The 27255-nt window shown below is 42.5% G+C and overlaps 1 long non-coding RNA gene across 2 annotated transcripts in view; it reads right to left on the reverse strand.

Annotated features, from left to right (window-relative positions):
* Positions 1-27255, reverse strand: part of LOC136391341 (uncharacterized) — a 179519-nt gene that overhangs the window by 57483 nt on the left and 94781 nt on the right. The window lies entirely within an intron of this gene.

Consider the following 27255-nt stretch of genomic DNA (forward strand, 5'->3'; position numbering starts at 1 on the left):
GTTACTATCCTGGATGTTCGTGTCTACATGTGCACCATCATTGTAGGATTCTATGAGGTCGTCTATTCTAATTCATTAACTCATTCATTTAGTCATTAATTCAACAATTCAACACACTTTATTGAAGACCTACTATGTGCCAGGCTTGGATCTAGGTACTGGGATGTAGATCAGGTAGCAAAACAGACAAAAGGAAAATCCTGTCCTCATGGAGCTTACGTTCTAGGGAGGAAAAAGAGACAGTAGCCAAGTTAAGTAAAGTATATAACATGTTTGAAAGGGCTACGTCCAGTGGAGGAAAACAAAGGAGGATAGGGAATGTGAAGAGGTGACATGCAATTTTCAATAGGACGTTTGAGGAAGGCTTTAGAGGGAAGGTGACATTTGATGCAAAACTTGAAGGAGATAAAGAAGTGAGTCATGTGGCTTTCTGGGGGAAGAACATTCCAGGCAGAAGCACAAGCCAGCCAGAGCCTCTGACTGGGGGACAGGCCTGGTGTATTTGAAGCCCAGTGAGGAGCCAGGGTGGCTAGGGTGGAATGAGGAAGGACAGAGAGTAGCAGATGAGGTCAGAAACGTAGAGTGTGGCCAGCAGGAGGCGCCTTGCAGGGGATGTGAGAACTTGGCTTGTATTCTACGTGGGGTAGAGAGCCTGTGGAGGCTTTGAGGAGTACTGCTTGCTCTGAGAGGACCACTGTGGTTGCTGCTTTGAGAATAGACCATGGGGACCAGGGTGCCTTACAGTAATCCTGGTGAGTGAAACCAGGATGGGTTAGGTTAGCAGTAGAAGTAAGACGTGGTTGGCTTCTGCCATTATTTAAAATGTAGAGCCAGCAGAATTTCCCGATGGGTTGAATATGAGGTATGAAAGAAGGGGTCCAGAATGACTTTATTTACTTTTTTCCTGAGTGACAGGAGGGACAGAGGTATCATTACCTGGGATGAGGCCTCAGGCAAGATTGGGAAGGAGAAGTTCTCAGAAGTTCACGGGGGGCATATTAAGTTTGAGATGTCTGTTTGCTGTCCAAGTGGAACTGCCTAATTGGCAGTTGGGCATGTAATCTGTGGTTCACGGGAGAGAGCCACATTAGTGGTAAAAATGTGAAGTTATCTATTATAGGTGATATTTAAAGTTATGAAACTGATGGAGAGATCCTGATGAGAATGAATCTAGTTAGAGAAAAGAAGGGGTCCCCAAATGGATCCTGCCAGTAGCCAGAGTAAGGATCTTAGTTTATAAGAAGAAACTAGAAAGGGAGTCTGGAGGAATCTCCAGTCTCTCTGTTCAAGCTGAGTGAACCACACATGTGAGCTCTGCCTGTCGCCCCATTTGTGCCCCTCCACCATCATAGAATATTTACATGGAAATGATTCCATTGTATAGTAGGGTGACTCCCCCTATGGATAAGAAACAATTATTCTAATCCCTACGACTTCTGTTCAAGATAGAGTATTGAATGATGGTCCTATGGGAAGCAGGGAGTCTAACTTCCCATCTCCCCGTCTTCACAAATTGTAAGGAGCTACATACACCAGAGGCTGGAAGTGAGGGCAGAACCCAAACCCCATAGACAAGGAAAGAGTTGGAAACAGGATCCTGGGTCCTAAAATTCTAGGTTCTTATCTCAAATTTGCCTTTTGTTGTTGTTATGTATTCTTCAGAAAGTAATTTACCTTGTTTGAGCCTTAGGTCATATAACTACAATATAAGAATAATAATACCACTTATGTCTAATCAGCAGATTTTAACATTTTATTTTTAACAGCTTTATTGAACCATAATTGAAATACATAGAAATGCATATACTTAATGTGCACAATATGATTAATTTGGGCATATGCAGACACCGATGATGCCATCACCATAAAGGAATAGACATATCCAGTGCCTCTCAGAGTTTCCTTGGGTCTCTCTCTCTTTCACCCTTCCTTCCTTCCTTCCTTCCTTCCTTCCTTCATTCCTCCCTCTCTCCCTCCCTCCCCTCCCTCCTTCCCTCTCTTCCCCCTTCCCTCCCTCCCCTCCTTCCTTCCCTCTCTTCCCCCCTTCCTCCTTTCTTCTTTCCCTCCCTCTGCCCCTTCCTCCCTCCCTCCCTCCCTCCCTCCTTTCCCTTCTCCTCCTCCTCCTCCTCCTCCAACTCCTCCTCTTCCTCCTCCTCCTCTGCCTCCTCCTTCTTTAACCTGAGATCTACCTTCTTCACAAATTCTGAAGTGCACAATGTAGTATTATTATTCATAGGCACGATGTTGTGCAGCAGATTGCTAGAGTCTATTCATCAATCATAACTGAAATTTTTATACCCTTTGAGTAACAACTCCCTAATCCCTCTCTTCTTCTTAAAATAGTTAGCTATTTTACATTCCTCACCTATGTTGGAGTTAAACTGATAGTTCTTCCATCTTAAAGAAAAGCTCTTCTGGTCCCATATTTTTCACCTAGCTCGCTTTTTTATGCAGTTGAGAAATCAAGTGAGTTGTCGCTTTGCTGTCTGTGCTCCCTCTCCTTTTATTTTCTGTTTTTTTTAAACACTAGAGATTTGATTGATATGTAAAATGCTGTTTTGAGATTTTTAAATGAGATTTTTTTACTTATGAAAACATTCTGTAAATTCTAAGGAGCTACATAAATGTCACTTATTATATTGAAGAGCCGTGATCGACCTATTTTCTGTACAGGATGGACATCAGCCCACCTGTCCCTGGTTCCGAGCGTTCAGAATGTAAACTTCCCTCCCATTCGCATTCTTTTTGTGCACATAGTTTCCCCAAAAGGTAAGAAGCAGTCAGGAAGGGACTCGGTCCAGACAGGCCTCCTCAGTGGTCAGGGCTCCCGGATGTGATGATATCATACCCCAACAACAGAGCAGTCATGCTTCAGAATTTCAGAAACAGTGCCAAGAAAATCTTGGACATGATCTTTAGGATGGATCAGCCCTGACCTATAGCAAAACTTACCAGTGACAGGAGTTTGGAGTCTTATGCCTGATATTTTTCTTGGCCGGGAGTCTGGCTTTGTTTGAAGAGTTGTGTCAACACGGGGAAGTCTCTGATTGGGCTCAGGGATTCCTCAGGTTGACGGTTCCCTGCCCCCTCTTGGAGAGTTGCCGTGAGTTTTGTCAGCCTTGGAATCATGTGGGATCTGTGTTTGCATGGAGCCTGGGAATACTTACCTCATCTCCACATTCCTCAACCATTTGTCACCAGATTGCGCACCGCCTGGTGGGATGACCACTTGCAGGTGGAGGAGACACCTCTCCTTCTGACTTCAGCAGAGAAGAAGTTGGTAAACGGATTGAGTTTGATGACTCTCTATGGCTCTGGCTCTAAGGAGGAAATGTTCATTTCTTTGGGGGGGGTATTAGCATTTTGGGGTAAATTTATAGAAATATAGATGACAGAAAAAGGGCAATAGAGTAAACCTAAAGTATCAACAATAAATGAAATTACAATGACATATAAAGAAGTTAGGGGCATAGAGGGGAAATGAAACAGAGAGTAAGCAAATCTTAAGTTGATTCTCTGAAAATTCTGAGAAGATGGGTACATTTCTGGAATTCTCACCAAAGAAAAATTGGAAAAGATAGAATTAAAACAATGGGAAGGTCATGATTTCCTAGGTATCAAACCTCTTTTAACTACCTATTCTCTATAGATTTTTTCTGGTGCATTTTACCCCTTTGACCATTCTATCCTTGAAACTCTAACCTCTTTGTTTTTTATGATAGGACACACTCTTGATTCTCTTCCACCTTTCTGCACAAATTCCCCTGCCTCTTTGAGGCCAGGTGGTGAGCATCATGTGAGAACACCATCTGCAGAGCATGCGCAGGAAGGTCAGGGTTGGGGCAGCAGAAGCGTCAACACTCACACTGTCCGAGAAAGATCAGAATGACACCAGAAGGCAGAGAAAGGCAGCAGGCTCATATTCCTGGCACCCTTTGGTAGCTGAGATGCCTACCAGAGTCATTATCACGGTCACTTGCAGGACCTGCTGGGCCCTTAGACTATTTCTTTTTTTTTTATGATTCACCTGGTGCTTGAACACCATAGCTAAAGAGCCACAAGAGTAAGCATACAAAAGCAGAAAATGCACCACTATACGTAGACGCTTAGACACAGAACAAGTGGAGGCACTAAGTTATTTGTGGGGAAAATTATGGGATGTTCTGGATTTCCTCTAAAATGTTACAATGAAAACAAATAGCCAAAGAGTGTGGGGCAGTGATAGATTCAACTAGACTGGCAAAACGTTGGTGAGCTGACTTGGGTAATAGATGCACAAGGGTTCACTATATTGCTCTACGTATGTATGACAATTTCTATAGTAAAGAGCTGTAAAATGCGTGGATGACGGATGCTTATTAAAGAGGAAGGATGATGATGGCCTAAGTGTCTTGCTTATCAGACCTGGACCTTCACCAGGTCTTTTCACTCCACTTCCAATAATTAGCAGCTGGGTCCTCCTCTGGCTCCCATGATCACCCAGCCTACTTCATGCCATCACCCCCCCCCCCCCCCGGCTTCTGAGCAAGGCCAACCCAGGATGAACTTCCATCACTAAGAGGGAAGGAAATGGAGCCAACATTTCTTTATCCTTTATTTTTCCCGACCTCCTTCCCTGTCAGCCCACCCAACTGCCCCCCCCCCCACTTCTGCCCTTCCTTGGTCCGGCTCCGGCAGTTTCTTCCCTTAGGTGGTCCACGTGTCTTTAACACTGAAATTTGTATTCTGGGTGAAAAAGATTTTCCATTTGAATGTCTCTGAGCTAGTCTGATAGGCAACCTTAGAATCATTATTATAATCAATCTGAGTTATTAAGCATCAAACTCTGTGAGATATATAAGTACTGGAGGCACACGGACCAACCTAGGAGGAGATATATGAAAGGAGAGAAACAGAATTAACAACATAGTACTACATACAGTGCCTCCACTAAATGCTACAAAAATAGGTGAACTCAATAATTACCGTGCATCAACTATGTAAATGGGAAATCAGGATATGTCATTTACTAAAGATTGTTTTCTAACATGAATTTACTTATAAGAATCCCTCAAAAATCACATCTCATGCTATATTTGAATTATTTTTATTAAGGACGATAAATCTTATAACATCAGGGCCATGTCGGAAACGTGCTGCGTGAGGTCCCCAAGGCAGTGATCTGAGTCTGGAGCAGTCACCAGGGCTCAGGTGGTCGGAGAAGGAGGACATCAAGCTCAAAGGTCTGACGTGGTTCGGCGCGGTCAGGAGCCAGTTTAAAGGCTGCGAGGGATTTGTGTAGGGTACTACTGGAGAGTAATCTTAGGATGGGGCAAGGAGGCGAGGTGGTGAATGTCCTAAACAACTGTGCTTCTTGGAACATCAGTGCCCATTAGATGTCCCTAAATTTTCACTGAAAAAAAGTGTTCTGTGGTCAAATGCACTTTGAAAATGCTGGTTTCCAAAATAATGTCAGGTCTGTTGATCACTAGTCAGGCTCTTAGCAAATGTACCTGTAAAAGGAGAGGAGGTGCCTGACCGGGTGGTGGCGCAGTGGATAGAGCATTGGACTGGGATGTGGAGGACCCAGGTTCAAGACCCTGAGGTTGCCAGCTTGAGTGTGGGTTCATCTGGTTTGAGAAAAAGCTCACTAGCTTGGACCCAAGGTCGCTGGCTCAAGCAGGGGGTTACTCGGTCTGCTGCAGCCCCATAGTCAAGGCACATATGAGAAAGCAATCAATGAACAACTAAGGTGTTGCAACGAAAAACTAATGATTGATGCTTCTCATCTCTTTGTTCCTGTCTATCTATCCCTCTCTCTGACTCTCTCTCTGTCTCTGTAAAAAAAAAAAAAAAGAGAGAGAGGAGGTGACAGGTAGCAGATTTACCCCCCAAGTAAGGCATCTGTTAATATCCAAGGAATGTGGCATTTCTGAGCACACAGTTTTGGAAACACCATGTCAAGGAGTTGATCTTATCTTTTCTTTCTTTCTTTCTTTCTTTCTTTCTTTCTTTCTTTCTTTCTTTCTTTCTTTCTTTCTTTCTTTCTTCTTTCTTTTTTTTTTTTGTAAGAAAGACTCAAGAGAGGGACAGATAGGGACAGACAGACAGGAATGGAAGGAGGTGAGAAGCATCAATTCTTTGTTGAAGGACCTTAGTTGTTCATTGATTGCTTTCTCATATGTGCCTTGACCAGCTGAGCCAGTGACCCCTTGCTCAAGCCAGCAATATTTGGGCTCAAGCCAGCGACTATAGGGTCGTGTCTATGATCCCATGTTCAAGCCAGAGACCCTACGCTCAAGCTGGATGAGCCCACACTCAAGCCAGTGGCATTGGGGTTTTGAACCCTGGACCTCTAGCATCCCAAGTAAACTCTCTATACACTGTGCCACCACCTGGTCAGGCAGAACTGATCAGATCTTAAAGGACGTGGAGAGCCACAGAAAGCTTTTCTACAGGAAACGGTGACCTGTCACCAAGGTTAAGCTGCTGTGGTTTAGGATGGAACGACAGGGGAGAAGTTGAAAGCAAGGGGACCCCAGTGGAGTCGAAGGAGGAAGGGATGAGCGCCTGTATTCCAGCTGTGTGCATGCGTGCGTGCGTACTAGGGAGAAGGAGCGCTCACCCTCAGGCGCTATCACAAGGAAGCACCTTCATTTTCAGGAGATAACCAAATGGGGCAGGGGGGGAGGGGCAGGCCAGCTGTTAGGCGGAGAGTTTGGGGGTAGGAAAGTCTATGAGACCTTTGGCAGAAATGGAGGCGTTGACACAGGGATAGAGATGGAAAGGATGCTGAGGTCAGAACTGGGCACCTGAGCTGTGTGTGGCCATCCGGGTGATTATGGACAGCAGCTGTGGATGAGAGTGCAAAAGCGTAGGAGAGGGAGGGTGGGGCTGGGCACGGAGCCGGGGCATTTTTATGACTGCATTCTGAGTGGCAGAAGCCCGTGCAGGTTTTATAGGGGGTGGCATGCTACAAAGAATGCAGCAGCTGGAGTTGGAGTGCCCGGCTCCTAGTTCTAACTCTGCCACTAGTTCTTTGCAAATTCGGTAATTATTTATCTTGCCTGAAAATAGATAGAGATAGATAGATAGATAGATAATTTATTTTGCCTGAAGATGGATGGATGGATGGATGGATGGATATTGAGATGTAATAAAGATGCCTATCTCAAAGGATTGTTGTGAAGGCTGAATTAGGAAATGTTTGTGCAATATAAACTGCAAAGGGCTGTACTAATTTTCAGTTACTACTCTGAGTGATAGATCTCGGGAGATAGGAACCTAAAATGTAAAGCCCAGGTTCAGAGCTCAGTCCCAGAGTAAGTGAGTAAAGAGCAGTGTGTTCATATCTACACAAACGCCAGGATCAGGGGGATGGAATCTGCGGGGGAGGGCAGGTAGGGTGAACGTGGGCAGATCCTCCGGAACAAAGGGTTCTGATGGCTGTCGTTAGAGAGCCAGTCCTTGGGCACCTGGGGCATGAAGGGATGGCCACAGGTCTTAGATGACGGAAGAAACCCAAGCTGCAGGCCTGGGGTTAGGGTTAGGAGGAGAAGGACACCACGTGCTTGGACTACCAAGGGCAGAGCAGAAACAAAGCAAAGCCTGGCAGTGCCAAGCAGGTGACGAACAGCAAGAATTAGTCTCAGGTTTGGGAGCAGAGCAGACTTAGGAGGTCCTTAGGTAATAAAAACACAGCAACAACCATCAGCGCTCTGGCATGCGCTGCGTGCCTGGCGCTATTATATGCTCTTCATTATCTCCAGCTGAATCACTCCCTCCTCAGACAGCACTCTGATTATTAGCATGCGTAGATGAGAAACTGAAGCCCAGAGGAGTGAAAGGACATCCCAGGTTTCCACGGCTAGGAAGTAGCAGAGCCGGGATTTGCGTGCAGCCCAGCCGCAGGCTTCCAAGTCTCACCTCTGCCTCTGCCTCTCTCTCTAGAGGTGCCACAGCTGCTGATGTTGGAAGGGAGAAGGGGTCCCAGAGAACAGGGAACCCATTCCACCACCCATATTCCCACTGTGGGGGATCTTACTGTTAATCTCTATAAGTACTTTATTATAGCTCTGTGTTCTCCGTATCCCTGTATTTGTGATGACTCTGGGTGTTAACCCTACGAAAAAGGGGGGCTTGCTTTTCTTACTCCATTGCATCCTCTCCTGTGGAGGTGGCGAACACAGAAGTGCAGGCTGGGCTTGGGGTTCAGAGGAGACTGGGTTCGAGGACCGGCTCCACTCCTCAGTGACGGTGAGCCCTTGGCTAGGGACTTCTCTTGAAGCCCCAGTTCTGGCGTGTGTTGTTCTAGGAGAGCACTGTGTGTGACGATTCCACATATAGGGTTTGGAATCACACCTTTGAATCCTGTCTTGACCTTTTACTAGCTGCCTGCTTTGGGGAAAATGATGAACCTTTCTGTTTCTCAGTTCCCCCATCTACAAAACAGGGACAATAGCCACCGTCCCTCCACCAGAGTGCCGTTATGAGGATTTACTGGAGTATTGGCATGATACCCCAGAATGGCGAGTGCTCAGCCAGTGTTCTCTATACACCTGTTTATAGGGTCTGAGTGAGGGAGCAGAGGAACCATTCTGCACAGTGGTGAGTATAGCACGTGGCACAGAGTAAGTCCTCACTGAGCATAATTTATTATTATTATTATTATTATTATTATTTTAGTGAGAGTGACAGAGAGAGAGGGACAGATAGGGATAGAAAGGAAGGGAGAAAGATGAGAAGCATAAATTCTTTGTTGTAGCACCTTAATTCATTGATTGCTTCTCATATATGCCTTGACCAGGGGGCTCTAGATGAGCCAGTGACCCTTTGCTCAAGCCGGAGAATTTTGGCTCAAGCCAGTGACCTTGGGCTTCAAGCCAGAGATCATGGAGTCATTTCTGTGATCCCTGAGCATCACTTATTATGATTTTGTTTTACTACATTTACCACAGAACAAGAGCAGCGCATGGTATATAGTCTTTCCCATGAGGCTGACCCTCTGTATGTTCTCAGGGATCTTGAATTTATTTAGGTGGGCTTGAATCTAAAATTCAATCTTGTTACTGATTCCAAGGCACTGAGGGAAATTTCTGTCTTTGAGCTACTGGCTCCCAGACAGAATCATCCAAGTTCTGTTCTGTGGTCTCATCTGGAGAATTCTCCTGCCCTTCACAGCACTGCGAAGGCTTCTCAGAAGAGCTGGACAGGGCATTGCTTGCGAATCAGATCCCCCTCTGCTGTTGGTAGACTCCTCGTCAGCCTGTGTCATGAATTCCCCCATATATCCTACTTCACCCTCAGGCTCCTGGCAGGAAAACACACTTCTTTTTTGGCTGAAGTTTTATTTTTATCAAAGATAAAAAGCACTTAGGTAAGGCTGAACAAATATCTGTCCCCTCCTTTGCCCCTTCCTACCTCGGACTTCTGCCCCTCAATATCAACTCTTTTAATTACTCCTTGTGGCAATATACTTAAAAACCATCTCAACATATTATTTTATTATTGGTTGTGTGTGTGTGTGTGTGTGTGTGTGTTAGTTTTACATATTATTTCTCAACTTTCTACTGTGAAAGACAAAAATTTGGCTTTCTGGTACTTTTTTTCCTGACACAAACACATATTAGACAAACACATCTTTTCCCCATAATAATAATTAAATCATAATTTCAGTGTAGAACGATGTTCACTGTGCACATGATTGTAATTATGTTAATATTATTCACAGATGAGCCATGGATTATACTATTATCACCAATGATTACATTTTTCTTATTGTAAAACTTTTATTTCCCTAGGGTTCATAATCATCTCATTTTTGTTATTGTTGTTTTCTTAGTTTTCTATGTAGCTATGACTACTTTACCCCAGAACACTGAGCCAATGGTGTGAATCTTTAGGCACATTTGAACATATCACCAATGTGTCAGCTTTACCCCTGTTGCTGAGTTGTCCCTCCTGGAGCCTCGGACTCTCCCCCACATGGACCTGTTGGTCTTTGCTCAGTGCATAGCTGTCTTCCTGGCTTCTGCCCTCAGCACCTTCCTGCAGGCGACCTCACTTTCTCTTACATCCCTGCTTCCTGGACGCTGGATTTTTCTCTTCCTCCTCAACTCCCTTGAGGGTTGGAAAATACACCTCTGGACAGTCCCTTAAAAAAGGGAGTGTGGGAAAATACAGGGGTTGAGACCTTTCATGTCTGATAATGTCTTTGTCTGCACGATGGATGAGTGATTGGCGAGGGTGTAAACCTTTGTGCTGAGAATTGTTATTCCTCAGAATTGGGAAGGATCATTTTATTGTTGCCGGTAGCCAGGTTTGCTTTGGAGCAGTAGGTCCCATTCCTATTTTCATAGAACTGATTTTTCTCTTCTCCCTCTGAAAACATTTGGTGTCTTTGTCCAGAGCACCTGCAATATCATGACACTGAGCCTTGGTGTAGGGCACTTTTAAAATAAATCTTGAGTGCATTGGTGTGTTCATTCATTCTTGAAACTCACTGCCTTTGTTCTGTCTTAGGTTTTAGCTAATGTTTTCCCTCTCTGTTTTTTTTTCTTGTGGGAAATGTTCTTGACTATTTCCAACACTTTAATTTTTTCATATCTACTTTCAAATTTTTGTTTTTAAAGAACATTTTATTCTCTGGTGTTCCTTTAGTGGCTAGCCTATATGATGCGATGTTCTAATTGTTTTCATTTGATGTATGCAATATCTTTTCTAATTTCTCTGAGGAAATTCAGTATATATATGTTTTGTAATATCTTTCTTTTCCCTGAGATTTTTTTTTTGTGTGTGTGCGTGTGTGTGTATTTGTTCTCTGATATTAGAAGTTTTTAAAATGTCTGGTGCTTCCTAATTTTCTATTCATATCTATGATGAGTTAGTAGAAACTACTGTATTTTTTGCTCCATAAGACACACATGACCATAAGGACCATAAGACACACCTAAGGTTTTAAGAAGAAAATAAGAAAAAAAATATTCTGAATCTAATGGTATGTTAAAATATTTAATAAAATACCGTATTTTTTGCTCCATAAGATGCATGAGCATTTCCCCCTCCTCTTTTTTGGGGGAAAAAGTGCAACTTATGGAGTGAAAAATATGGTATTTAGGAGAAGAGTATGTCTAGACAAAGTTCCTTGATTGTTGGGCTTCAGCAATTGAGTGGTGCCTGGGCTACTTTCATGGGGAACCTCTGTCAGTCTATGAGCCTCTTCTTCTGATGTCAGTATACTCAGAAAGACCTGTTAACTTCGAGCCTGTAGGGTACAAGTCTGCCTGCCGACTTCCTGAGAATCTGATAGGGAAAGGTATTGGAGGGTGATGTAGGGAAGTCTTACTCGACGTCCTGTTTCTAGTATACTTAGTTGTTCTTGCGTAGTATGGTGCCCTTGAGTACAAAGTCCTCTAGTTCAACTTCTGCCATCTTCACCTGGGTGTCTCATTGACTGTAGGGATCTAACTACTTCCGTGCAGACTTTTATGTTCCTCCCCTTTAAACCTCCACTCCTCCCCAATCCCAGGATCTTCCTGGCCATCTGCACTGTAAGTCCGGGCCTCGGGGCTGCGTTTTCCTAGCCTGGGTTTCTGTTTTCATTGATTTGCCAGGTTGGTTATCTGTCCATCTGTTTTGCAAAGTCTAAAATTCTCTTGCTGTCATTTTTACTCCCACTTTCTTGATCCTTGAAGATTTATACCTTTTGTAAACCCTTAATTGTCACTTTAGTGAGGTTTAACAGGAAGCAGAGGTGAACTCACATGGTAAATCTCACACATAAATGCAAGTTTCTTGAGAAATACTTTGTCATCATGTTTTGTAGGACCAGATTTTTGGTTCACTGACTCTCTCTCTCATTCTCTCTCTCTTTTTTCTGTTTCATTGATTTATGCTGTTATTCTTATTATGTCTTGGGAATTTCAGATTGATATCTCAGAATCAACACTGGAGATCATTGTGTTTCAAACTTTTTTTAAAAAATGTGATTTATAATGATTACTTTATATTGTCCTTTAGTCTATGCAGTAAAAACCCATGTACACATAATTAAAACAAACTTTCACAAAACAACACTTACCCATATTATGGGTTAAGCTCATTTTTCCCAGTTTAATTCCATGCTGTTCCAGTCTACCTATATTATCCTTTGTTAGGAAAAGTCTGTTCAGAACCTGCCAAACGCCATTCACTGCTTCCTAATGGTCAGTGTTGTTCAGTTTAAAAACATGGTTGAAGACGATTCTGATAACAGGCCATACAGACAGCATTTGTGAAGCCCTTTATTATTTCTTGATCCGTGTCATTGATAAAAATCAAAACAAAATAGGGCACATTATCTAGTCCTACAGAATATTTCTAGAGCTTTCTTATCAGGTTGACACTGTGCCATTAAAGGAACACATTTTGCATGTGGTGGTTTGTCCATTTATTCAGCAAGTATTGTACCCAGGCAACAATGGGTACAGCAGTGAATAAGACGGTAAAGTCATTCACCCGTGAAATTTCTGTTTTAGTTGGTCAGACAGTCAGTAACAAAATAGACAGATAAACGGGTCAAGGGATGATATGTGCAGTGAGAAAAACCAAAACAATATAAAGAAGAAAGGCGTGGGGACGCGGTGCTATTTTATTTGCAATCACCAGTGATTGTTTCTCTTAGAAAACTAATAGTCGAACAAAGAGCTGGAAAAAATGAGAACTAGCTTGGGAAAGAGTGTTCCAAACAGAGGAAAGAGCAAGTGCAACGGCCCTGAGGCAGGGTCACACTTGGAACTGGAGAGGAGCACGTGGGGGGAAGGGAGTGGAGAGATGAGAGCAGTGTCTAGCCCCTGAGTTGCATTCAAGGCTATGGCAGTGACTAGTTGTATGGTCTGACTTATACTTTAAAAGACTCAACCTGAATGCTACAGGGAAACTAGAACATAGTTAGGTAAGGTGGAGGCAGAGGAAGGTATTGCAAACGTCCAGGCAAAAGGTAAAGAAAACATGGACTAGGGAGGCAGCGGTCAAGGAGGGGAGAAGCGATGGAGTCTGCTCTGCAGTCTTCTCTGCATCCATCCGGAAGGGAAAGCAGACAAAGTCTGCTGATAATTGTATGAGGGCTCGAAAGAAGGGAAGAAGCCAACACTCACTCTCCATCATCCCATTTTATGTATTTTTATAGCACTTGTTACTATTGACGATTATGTCATGTATTTTTCCTTTCCTGTGTATTGTTTTCCTTATCAGCTAGACTAGGTCCTCTGTGAGGTCAGAGACCTCCTTTGTCTCGTCACAGCCACCGTGAGGCTCCCAGAAGAGTGCCTGGCGCACAGAGCAGTTCAGTAAACGTTTGCATGAATGAGGACAATGGAAATAATTGCATTTCTATTGAGTCCTTAATATATTTCTGCCATTTCAGTCTGATTCCCCTCTGGAAATCTAGTTTGAGGAAATTGTCACAAATGCAAAGACTTAGCTCCAGAGTCATTCATCAAAGCAACTGGTTCTAATAGTGAAAAATGAAACACAGCCTCACTGTCCAACAGGAGGAGGGCTTGGGACACGAGGGCTTGGGACACTTCCAAAAAAAATGCCCAGGGGAGACTCTGCCCCCTCTCGGGCAGGATGGTCAATGGTTGGCCATAGCACTCTCGGCCAGGGCAGTAACACCAGAGCCCCATGGGTATGGAATTGTGCCAAGCAAGATGGCAGGGTTATATTGGCTCACTTCAAATCATACATTCTAATTGCAACACTTCTAATCTCTAGGGTTCAATTTACAAAGTTTTGCAGTAGGCTTTGAACTGGTTCCTGGGGCCTCATTATTGTCAGCTCTCCTCATCATGGACCCACAGGGCAGGGGCTCAGGGAAAGGAGAGCAATGACTGAGGCAGAAAAGTGGAGAAGGAGAAGTGTATGATGATTGAAAAACCCAAGGGAGAGGGGGAGCTTTAACTAAAACCCAGCTGGGCACCTGTCATTGGTGAGTTGAATCCCAAGGAGGAGGGTGTAGCCTTAGAACATGCCGTGGGAATGTGAGCTTGCCTGGCCCTCGGAGGTAACATGTTCAGTAGACACTGCAGTAGAGCCGCGACAGGTACTCAGCACACTCTGTGGGGACCCATTCTTGTGTGTGCAAATGCGAACAAATCAGCATGCTGAGTGTCGGGAAAAATAAATGAGATATACCATCTTTTTTTCCTCACCAAAGAATCCTTTTTTAAAAAAATTACACAACAGAGGTCCAAGTCCTAGTACACAATCTTTATTTATTCCAAATCAGAGCATTTCCAAGTTGAAAAGGACTTAGAGCTATTTTGTGTCTTCATTTTACAAATAGAGAAATGATGCCCAGAGAGTATTTGAGGTAGTAGAGAAAGGTAGAGAATGCTTTAATTCCTAATCCCTATATCGGCTCTTTCTCCACCATGCTATACTGTTTTCCTTTTTTTTTTTCTTTTCTGTATTTTTCTGAAGCCGGAAACGGGGAGAGACAGTCAGACAGACTCCGGCATGCGCCCGACCAGGATCCACCCAGCATGCCCACCAGGGGGCGATGCTCTGCCCCTCTGGGGCGTCGCTCTGTTGCGACCAGAGCCACTCTAGCGCCTGGGGCAGAGACCAAGGAGCCATCCCCAGCGCCCGGGCCATATACTGTTTTCCTTTTTTTCCTTGAGTTTATTTATTCAACAAATACTTATTAAAAGCCTATGTGTAATGCACTGGTTAGTGGTTGGGGAAGGTGGCAGTCAGAGATTAAATGGGAGTGAATTTTACTTCCTAGAGATGCACACTCTGGGTGTCTGGAGTCTCGTACTCACATCATTCTCGTCCATTCCTCTGCCTGACTCTAAAGCAAACTTTTGATGTCTAAGATATAGACCACTGTGAGCCAAATAGGGTCTAATGCAGAGCAGAAGATGTAGGTACTAGATGGGCTTCTAGGAAGTCTAACAACTGGGTAGAATTCTTGGAGGAAGAGGCCATCAGACAGGCCTGAGGTTGCTGCGGTTGTGAGTCTAGTGGGGCTCTCAGGGGTCTTGGTTGGCAAGCAACAGAAAAGAAAGCCTCAGTGAGGGTCTACAGGAAAGGCATTTATTAGACATATTTGGATAGCTCTCATGATTGATGATGCGTATGGAGAACCAAGTCTAACCACACTAGGAACCAGGACCTAGGTGTTCAGATGTACAGACATACCTGTACAGGTTCAGTCTCAGACCACCACAATAGAGCAAAAATCATAATAAAGCAAGTGACACAGATTTTTTGGTTTTTCAGTGAATACACAAGTTGTGTTTACACTATACTGTAGTCTATAAAGTAGGCAATAGCATTATGGCTAGAGAAATAATTACATACCTTAATTTAAAAATGCTTTATTGGAGGCAGGGCTAAGATAGCAGTGCAGGAGAAAGCTGAACTTGCCCCCTCACAAGAACATAATCAACTGCACACCTATATTTAGAGCAAATCCTCCTGAGAGACAGCTGTGAGCCAATTGAACAGCTTCTGCACAACCAGCAAAAGAGAGGGACTGCATAGAGAAGGTCGCGGAACCTAAAAAATGCTCACCATCCTCCGAGTCTTTGGGAAGTCAAAGTCTTTTGCTGGTGGTGGAGGGTCTTGCCTCCATGTTGAAGGTTGCCGACTGATCAGCATGGTGCTTGCTGACGGCTGTGATGGCTGTGACAATTTCTTCCAATAAGACAGCAATGACATTTGCTGCACCAATCGACTCTTCCTTTCACAGACAATTTCTCTGTTGCCTGAAATGCTGTCTGACAGCATTTACCCACAGAATTCTCAAAATTGGCACCAGTCCCCTTAAACCCAGCTGTTGCTTTATCAACTGAGTTTATGTCATATTGTAAATCCTTTGTTGTTATTTTTTGAATCTTCACAGCATCTTCACCAGTAGTGAACTACAACTCAAGAAATGGTTTTCTTTGCTCATCCATAAGAAGCAATCCCTCATTCGTTAAAGCTTTATCGAGAGACTGCAGCAATTCAGTCACATCTTCGGGGCCCACTTCTAATTCTAGTTCTCTTTCTATTTCTACCACATCCATAGTTACTTCCTCCACTGAAGTCTTGAACTGCTCAGAGCTTTCTTGCGAGTTCAAATCAACATCGTCCAAACCCCTGCTAATGTTGATATTTTGACTCTTCTCATGAGTCACAAATGGTCTGAACAGCATCTAGAATGATGAATCCTTTCTAGAAGGTGTTTAATTTCCCCAAATCCATCAGAGGAATCGCTGTCTATGGCATTTGTACCCCTACAAAAAGGATGTCTTAAGTAATAAGACTTGAGAGTCAGAATTACTCCTTGATCTAAGAGCTGAAGAATGGGTGTTGTGTTAGCAGACATGCAGACAGCATTGATCTTGTTGTACATCTCTGTCAGAGCTCTTGAGTGACCAGGAACATTGCCAATGAGCGGTAATATTTTGAAAGAATTTTTTTTTCTGAGCAGTAAGTCTCATAAGTGGGCTTAAAATATGCAGTAAACCATGCTGTAAACAGATGTACTGTCATCCAGGCTTTGTTGTTCTATTTATAGAGCACAGTAAGAGTAGATTTATAATTCTTAAGAATGCTAAGATGTCCAGAAAGGTAAATGAGCATTGGCTTTGACTTAAAATAGCCAACTGCATTAGCTCCCAATAAGGGAGTTAGCCTTTCCTTTGAGGCTTTGAAGCCAGGCATTGATTTCTCTTCTTTCGCTACGAAAGTTCTAGATGGCATCTTCTAAAATAAATCTGGTTCTTTTACATGGAAACTCTGCTTAGTGTAGCCACTTTCATTGATTTTCTTAGCTAGATCTTCTGGATAACTTGCTGTGGCTTCTACCTCAACACTTGGCTGCTTCACCTGGCGTTTTTATTTTATGGAGATGACTTCTTTCCTTAAACCTCGTGAACCAACCTCTGCCAACTTTAAACCTTTCTTCTGTAGCTTCCTCACCTCACTCAGCCTTCATAGAATTGAATCAAGTTGTTAGAACCTTGCCCTGGATCAAACTTTGGCTTAAGGGAATGTTGTAGTTGCTCTGATTTTCTATCCAAACCTCTAAAACTTTCTCCACATCAACAATAAGGTTGTTTTGTTTTCCTATCATTTATATGTTCACTGGAGTACTTTTAATTTCTTTCAAGGACTTTTTCTTTGCATTAACAATTGAACTAGTTATTGGATGCAAGAGATCTAGCTTTCAGGCTATTTCAGATTTTTTCTTTTTCTTTTTTTTTTTTTTTCTTTTTGCATTTTTCTGAAATTGGAAATGGGGAGGCAGTCAGACAGACTCCCGCATGCGCCCGACCGGGATCCACCCGGCATGCCCACCAGGGGGCGATGCTCTGCCCATCCGGGGCGTCGCTCTGCTGCAATCAGAGCCATTCTAGCGCCTGAGGCAGAGGCCACAGAGCCATCCTCAGTGCCCGGGCAAACTTTTGCTCCAATGGAGCCTTGGCTGTGGGAGGGGAAGAGAGAGACAAAGAGGAAGGAGAGGGGGAGGAGTGGAGAAGCCAGATGGGTGCCTCTCTTGTGTGCCCTGGCCGGGAATCGAACCCGGGACTCCTGCACGCCAGGCCAATGCTCTGCCACTGAGCTAACCGGCCAGGGCTATCTCAGTTTTTGACATGGCTTCTTTACTAAGCTTAATCATCTCTAGCTTTTGGTAAAAGTGAGTGATGTGTGACTCTTCCTTTCATTTGAGCACCTAGAGGCCATTGTAGGGTTCCTAACTCACCTGATTTTAATATTTCTGTGTCTCAGGGAACATGGAAGCCGGAGGCGGGGTGAGGGAAGGAGAGAGTGATGGGGAGCAGCTGGCCTTTGGAGCAGTCAGAACATACACAACATTTATTAAGTTTGCTGTCTTTTATGAGGACAGTTAATGGTGCCCAAAACAAGCACAGTAATAATATCAAAGGTCATGGATCACTAATCACCATAACAGATACAATAATAATTATAAAGTTTGAAATATTGCAAGGATGATCAAAATATGAGACAGACACAAAGTGAGCAAACACTGTTGGAAAAATGGCGCCAACAGACTTGCTCAACACAGGGTTGCCACAAACCTTCACTGTGTAAAAATCACAGTATCTGCAGAGCACAATAAATGAAGTATGCAGTCCAGCAACAATTGTGCCACAGGAAAATGTTTGGTTAGGACTTGGCTTCTGTGGCTGCTGGTCACTGATGTCACCAGAAGGGCTAATTCCACACTTTACACCTTTCTCAGTCATCTGCGTGGGACTCAACATCCCATTGGACTTGACTGACCTACACAAGTTAGGCATTTTGAGCTAGGGTGCTGTGAAGAAGGACCTTGTCTTCCACTCTGACCAGAATGTTTGAGTAGGATCCCAAACAGAATCAGAATTCAAATGCTGAGTAACCTAAAAAGAAAAAAAAAAAAGAAAGGAAACATAAGTTCCCTGTGTCTGTTTAAAATTCAACAGAATTAAGTGAGTTGACAGCAGATAGTCCAGTAAAATTTTCACTTTCATTCATAGGTTTTTAGATGTGAATTACTAAATTTGTTGTCAATATAGGTTCATTTTAAATCCCCAAAGTTATATTGAGAAGTAAGTTGCTAGTATTAGGGGAACCCGCCTTTCCCAGATGTCTTACTATTATAAACAAAATATCTGCATCAATCGTCATTCATTAAAAGAAAAAATATTGTTTACACATTCATTAGTCTCTAAACGTCAAGCATCATAAAATGTAATTGAGTTGAAAGATAATCATTTGTCTGGATGACCTGTGGATCCTGCTCTATCTAAACTCTTCTTTCCTTTTACTTGAAAATTGCTTTATATGTTCATATAAAACTAAATATAATGTACTTACCCTCCCCCCTCAAACACATAGCTTACACTTTCTCCCTCCTTTCTAGATTATTCACAATTATGTATAAATATTCAGTAGTATTCCATTATTTTATAAAACAAATTCTTCCCTTGGCTCTTTAACCCTTCAGTTATCTGTTTCTTTGCTTCCTTACCAAGAAGAATGTACAAAAATCATTTTGCATATGGGTTGTCTTGAGTTGCTAGTCTCCAATTCTCCCTACCCCGCCCGGTAGTGTTTCTGACTCAGCCACCACCTTCCTTGGTGAGATCACCAACAGCATCTGTGAGCACTGATCCCAGTTTCCTCCCAACCCTCATTTTACACGAGGGTTTCACAGGCACTTAATAACACACAACTGTTGACATCTCCCTCCTCCTCTGCTTTAAAAAAATATTTTCTTTCCCACAGTTCTGGGACGCTATTGTAAATTTGGGCTTTCCTCTTATCTCAGCAGGCTGGTCCTTCCCAGTCTCCGTTGCTCGCCTCCCGGTGCTGGCCAGCAGCCTCTGGGTGTTCTTCTTCAGAAGGATATCAACTTGGCCTAACTCTCTGCATGCCATCTGTGTTCTGATAAGTTCTCAATGTACATTTTCAGGCCTGACCTCTACTCGGAAGTCTAGACTCATCCATCACACTGCCTATCTAATAGCTCCTCTGCATGCTGTATGTGAAACCTCCAAAGTCTAGACTCATCTATCAAACTGTCTATCTGATATTTCCTCTTAATCTCACACTCTCATTTCCAACTATCGCAGTTAATGTACGGGTAACTCTGACGGCTCAAGCCAGGAGCCTGGGTATCATTCCCGATCTCTCTTTTCCTCTCCCCATCACATTCAGTTCATCAGCCAAGGCGACTGCTCCACCCTCAAAATATAGAGAACTGTATTTTCTGAAAATAATGACTATTTGTCACTTCTTTTTCAGTTTGCTTACTGTTTTTATATTCTTAAAAATTTTTTTTTTTGATTTAGAGAGAGAGGAAGGGGAAAGAGAAAGAGAGAGAGAGATACTGATTTATGGTTCCACATATTTATGCATTCACTAGTTGATCTCTGTATGTGCCCTGATCAGGGATAGAACCTGCAACCTTGGTGCATCGGGACAGTGCTCTAACCAACTGATCTACCTGGCCAGGGCTTATATTTCTCATCTTAATGCATTAATAAGGACCTTTGGGGATATGTTGAAGGCAGCCTTAAGAGTGAACACTCTTCTCAAGTTCTTGAATTTAATGTGAATGCTTCTAAGTTTTTACTACTGAGTCTAATGCTTGCTGAAGGTTTCCGGTAGATGTCCCCTTTGTCACACAATATTTCTATCCACTTTAGTGTGCTGCAAATATTTGGTTATGACTGGGTCTTGGATTTTTCAAATTCCTCTTTGACATGATCATAGAATGTTTCTTTTGGAATCTGTAAGTTTAGTGGACATATTAGATACCTTTGCATTCCTGAGATGTATCTGTTCCTCCCATCACTTCCCAGGGGCTGGGAGGACTTCTGTGGCCACAGCTGCTGTGTGAAGCACTTTGCATGAGGCAGGTTCGTGGTTTTCCTGAACCATGTGATACTGTCTCGCTGGCTGTTTAGGGGCAGCCTGCCGTCTGGTCTTCCAATGCCCAGTTGGAGTTGTAGAAAACATCTTGCCTTTCTAGTAACTTAGGGGCCGGAGCCTGTGCCTCGTGTGCCATCTTGAGGCCAGACAGGAAAGGACCTGAGTTATTTTGGCTGATGATGTAAAAAGACCTGGGATCATCCTGACTGAGGGGAATGTCCTTGATCTGGAATATGATGACAAAGAGCAGGGCCGGGGGTGTGGCCCTTCAGAGAAGAGAAACGCCCCTCCAAAAGTAATGCTGGCTGAAGTTCAAGTACGGTGAGGGAAGAAACTGGTGTGGGAAGAAGTGAAGGCAAAGACCGGAAAATGTCAAGGCCTAAACAATTTAATTAAAAGCTGAGTATTTCCATCCCCACAAAAAGTTTTGCTAAAAATATTCTTATAAGTAATCAATCTTTAACGTATAAATAGGAGGGGAGGAAACCAACGGAAAATGGCCTTCATCTAATCTGACCACCAGTGTGACCAGAATTTTTACGTAGCCAGTTGGAAGGTAGAAAAAAAAAATGGAGAGGAAAGATTAAAGTCACACTGAGACTTCCTTATAGATTAATGGGAGAATCTCTTTGAGTTTCAGTCAGTGTCACAGGCCTCTCTAGGATGTTCAGTGGGGACAGGACTTGGAAATCCTCCATCAGTCTTGTACACCTTTACTGAGTACACTGCGACCTACGGAAAACTTGTGATGTGACGAGCACTGTAATGTGTATTGGAGATAAAGCTCTGAGAAAAGCAGACTTCAGTCCCGTCTTCATGATCTGTGCTGACTAGGGAGGGAAGAGGACAGTAAACAAGCAGGAACTGCCCATGAGATGGGAAGTATTAAAGCATGGGAGGTATGACTGCCCATAAACAGTGTGCACAGGTCTTTAAATTGAGACTTAAAACAGGGCACGCAACCATTGGTCATTCTTATCAGATTCCTGTCTTCCCAAAGTTGGGGGGGAACACCCCGAATTCTTTGTTTATGAAAAGAATTCTCTATGCAAACGTTTGTTTAAGAAGAAGAGAATATGGTTTCAGAATCATGGACTTCCAGAGGCAGAGGCCCTGGTGGCCACTGGCTGTCTTATCTTCACCCTCTGGCTGGTGTTCTTGCTGCCATGACTCATGTGGTACTAGGGTCCCCGGACTGTGAGGAGAGAGGTGTGACAAACCGTCCATGAGGACAGGCAGGGGTCACATCGCTCTAACAGCAAACTGAAGAGGACTTAAGGAAGGTGAAACATGTTCTAGTTGGGCTTTTCTGATGACTGGCGAAAAAAAATTTAACTCAAACTGGTCAAAGCAAAAGGAAGCAACTTATTGATCAAGGAAACGATAAAGTCTGGGAAATGATCTGGAGCTTGGAGCACTACTAGATCTCGATTGTTGAACAACATTCTTAGGGATACAGATCTTTGTCTTTGGTTTGTTGTTGTTTTCTAAGATGATGACATTACAAGGCAGCTCTTGCCTTAAACAGCTTATAGAAACCATGAACTCAGGAAAAAATGTTGAAAACTCTTAGCTGATGGTCAGGAGCTGTCAAGTTTTCTAAGTGGCCACAAGGGGGAGAGAAAGAGAAACCTAGGTGACCACAGAATCTACAAAGTCTACGGTCCATTCAAGATAGAAATTATCACAGGGACCAGAGGGGCAGCCATCGGAGGGTGTGGGGATGAGGGTATGGGATCAGAGAAGGTAAAGTGATTCGTGAAGTTTTATATACACAATACAGAGATATAGATAGCAAGATGGCAAATCCTAGAGGGAAGAGGGGAGGGGGTGAAGGGGGGTTTGGGGGGGACACGGGGGTGGGGCTGAGGAAGTTGTATTCGGGGGGACACTTGAATCCATGTAAACACAATAAATTAAAATTAATTAATAAAAAGAAAAAATGATAGAAATTAGAGTTATGCGCTGGTTAACTGCAGGGAACCATTCTGATACATTTGTCCTTAGGCGATTTTGTCATTGTGTGAACATGATAGATTGCGCTTACATAAACCGAGATGGTATAGCCTACTGCACTATAGCCTATGTATGGAATATTACCTAACTGAATACTGTAGGAAATTGTAACACAGTGGTGTTTGTGTTTCTATACATATATAAACATAGGTACAGTAAAAGTACAGATTAAAAGCTTACAATGAGATTATAAATCTCATAGGATCACCATTGTGTATGTGGTTCCTTGTTGACTGTTATGTCAACAACATGACTGTCCTTTAATTTCCTTCAGTGGTGCCTCATTTCACTTTTACAATATTAGTCAGAAGTAGGAGGTTTGATGGTTCCATTTAGTGTGACCAAACATGAATGCTTTAGTATTTTAAAAAATCAATTGCCTGGTCTCCTAATAAGTCAATGACTGGATTGTGCACAGGGGAGACGGTACAGGTATAATCCATTTTTATCTTTTTTAAAACTTTAAAATAACTATTACGATTTACCTACAATATCCTAGGTTAATTTATTTCTTTTGAAACTTACCCAATTTGCTAGGAATTTGGGTGTTTCAGGTAGTGGTTCTAATAATGTATAAGAATGTATATGTTCCCTTGCCCAGTACTCTGACGTGAGGTTAAAAGTTGGGACATCCTTAAGAATCAGCAAAGCACACTTGGAGACTAGCCTTCCAAGATCTGCTAAGCGGTTATGTGAAGCTAGGATGGTAACCTCCAGACTAGGTAGGGTAGAGTCATTGTATTGAGGAATATGTCTTAGATGATTGACCTTTACCATTAAGTAATTGCTTTTTTATTTATTTTTAATTTTTAAAATTTTATTGATTTTAATTTATTGTGTTTACATAGATTCTAGTGTTGCCCTGATGCATCCCCCCTCCCCTGTATTCTTCTCAACATCTCCCTTGTCCCCCTCCCCATAGTGCCCTCCCCCCCTTCCCTTCAGATTTATCTCATCCTATCATCCTCTTTCCCTCTGTTCCCTTTTCCTCTGGTCCCTTTGATCCCACCTCTGTCTCAATTCTATTCTTCAGTTCACATTGTTCATTGGATTCCTCAAATGAGTAAGGTCATATGATATTTTTCTTTTTCTGCCTGGCTTATTTCACTTAACATAATAGTTTCCAGGTCCATTCATGTTGTCGCAAAAGGTAAGATTTCCTTCCTTTTCATGGCCCCATAGTATCCCATTGTATATATGTACCATTGCTTTTTAATCCACTCATCCACTGACAAACACTTGGGCTGTTTCCAGATCTTCGCTATTGTGAACAATGCTGCTATAAACATAAGGGTGCATTTCTCCTTTTGAATCAGTGATATGGTGTTCTTGGGGTATATTCCTAAAAGTGGGATGGCTGGGTCAAAAGGCAGTTCCACTTTTAATTTTTTGAGGTATCTCCATACTGTTTTCCACAGTGGCTGCACCAATCTGCATTCCTACCAGCAGTGCAGGAGGGTTCCCTTTTCTCCACATCCTTATGTGTTGTTTTGTTAATGTGCACCATTCTGACTGGTGTGAGGTAATATCTCATTGTGATTTTAATTTGCATTTCTCTAATGATTAGTGATGTTGAACATTTTTTCATCTAATTGCCATCTGTATGTCCTCTTTGGAGAAGTGTCTATTCATTTCTGTTGCCCATTTCTTTCTTTCTTTTTTTCAGAGAGAGAGTCTGAGAGAGGGATAGATAGGGACAGAAAGACAGGAACGGAGAGAGATGAGAAGCATCAGTCATCAGTTTTTTGTTGCGACACCTTAGTTGTTTATTGATTGCTTTCTCATATGTGTCTCTAGACTGTGGACCTTCAGCAGACTGAGTAACCCCTTGCTCGAGCCACCGACCTTGGGCTCAAGCTGGTGAGCCTTGCTCAAACCAGATGAGCCTACGCTCAAGCTGGTGACCTCAGGGTCTCGAACCTGGGTCTTCCACATCCCAGTCCGACACACTATCCACTGTGCCACCGCCTGGTCAGGCTCTTTTGCCCATTTCTTGATTGGATTGTTTATCTTCCTGGTGTTGAGTTTTACAAGTTCTTTATAAATTTTGGTTATTAACCCCTTATCAGACGTATTGTCAAATATGTTCTCCCATTGTGTGGTTTGTTCTTTTATTCTGTTCATATTGTCTTTAGCTGTGCAAAAGCTTTTTAGTTTGATATAGTCCCATTTGTTTATCCTGTCTTTTATTTCACTTGCCCATGGAGATAAATCAGCAAATATATTGCTACGAGAGATGTTGGAGAGCTTACTGCCTATGTTTTCTTCTAAGATGCTTATGGTTTTATGACTTACATTTAAGTCTTTTATCCATTTTGAGTTTATTTTTGTGAATTGTGTAAGTTGGTGGTCTAGTTTCAGTCTTTTGCAGGTAACTGTTCAATTTTACCAACGCCATTTGTTAAAGAGGCTGTCTTTACTCCATTGTATGCTCTTACTGCCTTTGTCAAATATCAATTGTCCATAAATGTGTAGGTTTATTTCGGGATTCTCTGTTCTGTTCCATTGATCTGTATGCCTGTTTCTATGCCAGTACCAAGCTGTTTTGAGTACAATGGCCTTGTAGTATAACTTGATATCAGGAAGTGGGATACCTCCCTCTTTATTCTTCTTTTTCAAGATTGCTGAGGCTATTCGTGTTCTTTTTTGGTTCCATATAAATTTTTGGAATATCTGTTTTATATCTTTGAAGTATGTTATTGGTATTTTTATTGGTACTGCATTAAATTTATAAATTATTTTGGGTAATATAGACATTTTAATGATATTTATTCTTTCTATCCATGAACACGTTATATGTTTCCACTTGTTTGTATCTTCCCTGATTTCTTTTATCAATGTTTTATAATTTTCTGAGTACAAGTCTTTAACCTCCTTGGTTAAATTTACTCCTGGGTACTTTATTTTTGTTGTTGCAATAGTGAAGGGGATTGTTTCCATAATTTCTCTTTCTGATAGTTCATTGTTGGTGTATAAAAATGCGTCTGATTTCTGTGTATTAATTTTATATCCTGACACCTTGCTGAATTTATCAGGTCCAATAGTTTTTTGATTGTGACTTTAGGGTTTTCTATATACAGTATCATATCATCTGCAAATAATGACAGTTTTACTTCTTCTTTTACAATTTGGATACCTTTTATTTCTTTTTCTTGTCTGATTGCTGTGGCTAGGACTTCCAGAACTATGTTGAATAAAAGTGGTGAAAGGGGGCATCCCTGCCTTGTTCCTGATCTTTTATTTATTTATTTATTTATTTTTCTGAAGCTGGAAACGGGAAGAGACAGTCAGTCAGACTCCCGCATGCGCCCGACTGGGATCCACCCAGCACACCCACCAGGGGGCAACGCTCTGCCCACCAGGGGGCGATGTTCTGCCCCTCCGGGGTGTCGCTCTGTTGCGACCAGAGCCACTCTAGCACCTGGGGCAGAGGCCAAGGAGCCATCCCCAGCGCCTGGGCCATCTTTGCTCCAATGGAGCCTCGGCTGCAGGAGGGGAAGAGAGAGACAGAGAGGAAGGAGAGGTGGAGGGGTGGAGAAGCAGATGGGCGCTTCTCCTGTGTGCCCTGGCCGGGAATCGAACCCGGGACTTCTGCATGCCAGGCCGACGCTCTACCACTGAGCCAACCGGCCAGGGCTACCTTGTTCCTGATCTTAAGGGCATTGCTTTTAATTTTTGCCCATTGAGTATGATGTTGGCTGTGGGTTTGTCATAGATGGCCTTTATCATGTTGAGGTATGATCCCTGTATTCCCACTTTGCCGAGTTTTGATCATGAATGGGTGCTGGATTTATCAAATACTTTTTCTGCATCTATTGAAATTATCATGTGGTTTTTCTCCTTCCTTTTGTTTATATTATGAATTACATAGATTGATTTGCAAATATTGTACCAGCCTTGCCTCCCCAGAATAAATCCCATTAGATCATAATGTATGATTTTTTTCATATATTGCTGTATCTGGTTTGCTAATATTTTGTTAAGGATTCTAACATCCAAATTAATCAGGGATATTGGCCTATAATTTTCTTTCTTTGTGTCATCTTTGCCTGGTTTTGGAATCAGAATTATGCTCACTTCATTAAAGGAACTTGGAAGTCTTCCTTCCTCTTGAATTTTTTGAAATAGCTTGAGAAGGATAAGAGTTAGTTCTTCTTTGAATATTTGGTAGAATTCACCTGTGAAGCCATCTGGCCCAGGGCTTTTGTTTGTTGGGAGGTTTTTGATAACTGTTTCGATCTCATTTGTTGTAATTGGTCTGTTTAGGTTTTCTGATTCTTCCAGATTGATTTTTGAAAGATTATATGTTTCAAGGAATTTGTCCATTTCACCTAGGTTGTCTAATTTTTTGACATACAGTTCTTCGTAGTATTTTCTTACAATCCTCTTGTATTTCTGTTGTGTCAGTTGTTATTTCTCCACTCTCATTTCTAATTTTATTTATTTGAGTCCTCTCTCTTTTTTTCTTGGTGAGTCTGGTTAAAGGTTCATTGATCTTGTCTACCTTTTCACCGAACCAGCTCTTGGTTTCATTGATCCGCTGTATTATTTTTTTAGCCTCTATGTCATTTATTTTTGCTCTGATCTTCATTATTTCCTTCCTTCTACTTCCTATGGGCTTTACTTGCTGTTCTTTTCCTAGTTCTTTTAGATGCAGCATTAAGTTGTTTATTTGAGCTTTTTCTAGCTTCTTAAGGTATGCCTGGAATGCTATGAACTTCCCTCTCAGTACTGCTTTTGCTGTGTCCCATAAATTTTGAGTTGTTGTATGCTCATTATCATTCATTTCTAGGAATTTTAAATTTTCTTCTTTGATCTCATTGTTAACTCATTCGTTATTTAATAAAA

This window comes from Saccopteryx leptura, chromosome 2 (assembly GCF_036850995.1).
Source record: "Saccopteryx leptura isolate mSacLep1 chromosome 2, mSacLep1_pri_phased_curated, whole genome shotgun sequence".
In the NCBI taxonomy this organism is placed as follows: Eukaryota; Metazoa; Chordata; class Mammalia; order Chiroptera; family Emballonuridae; genus Saccopteryx; species Saccopteryx leptura.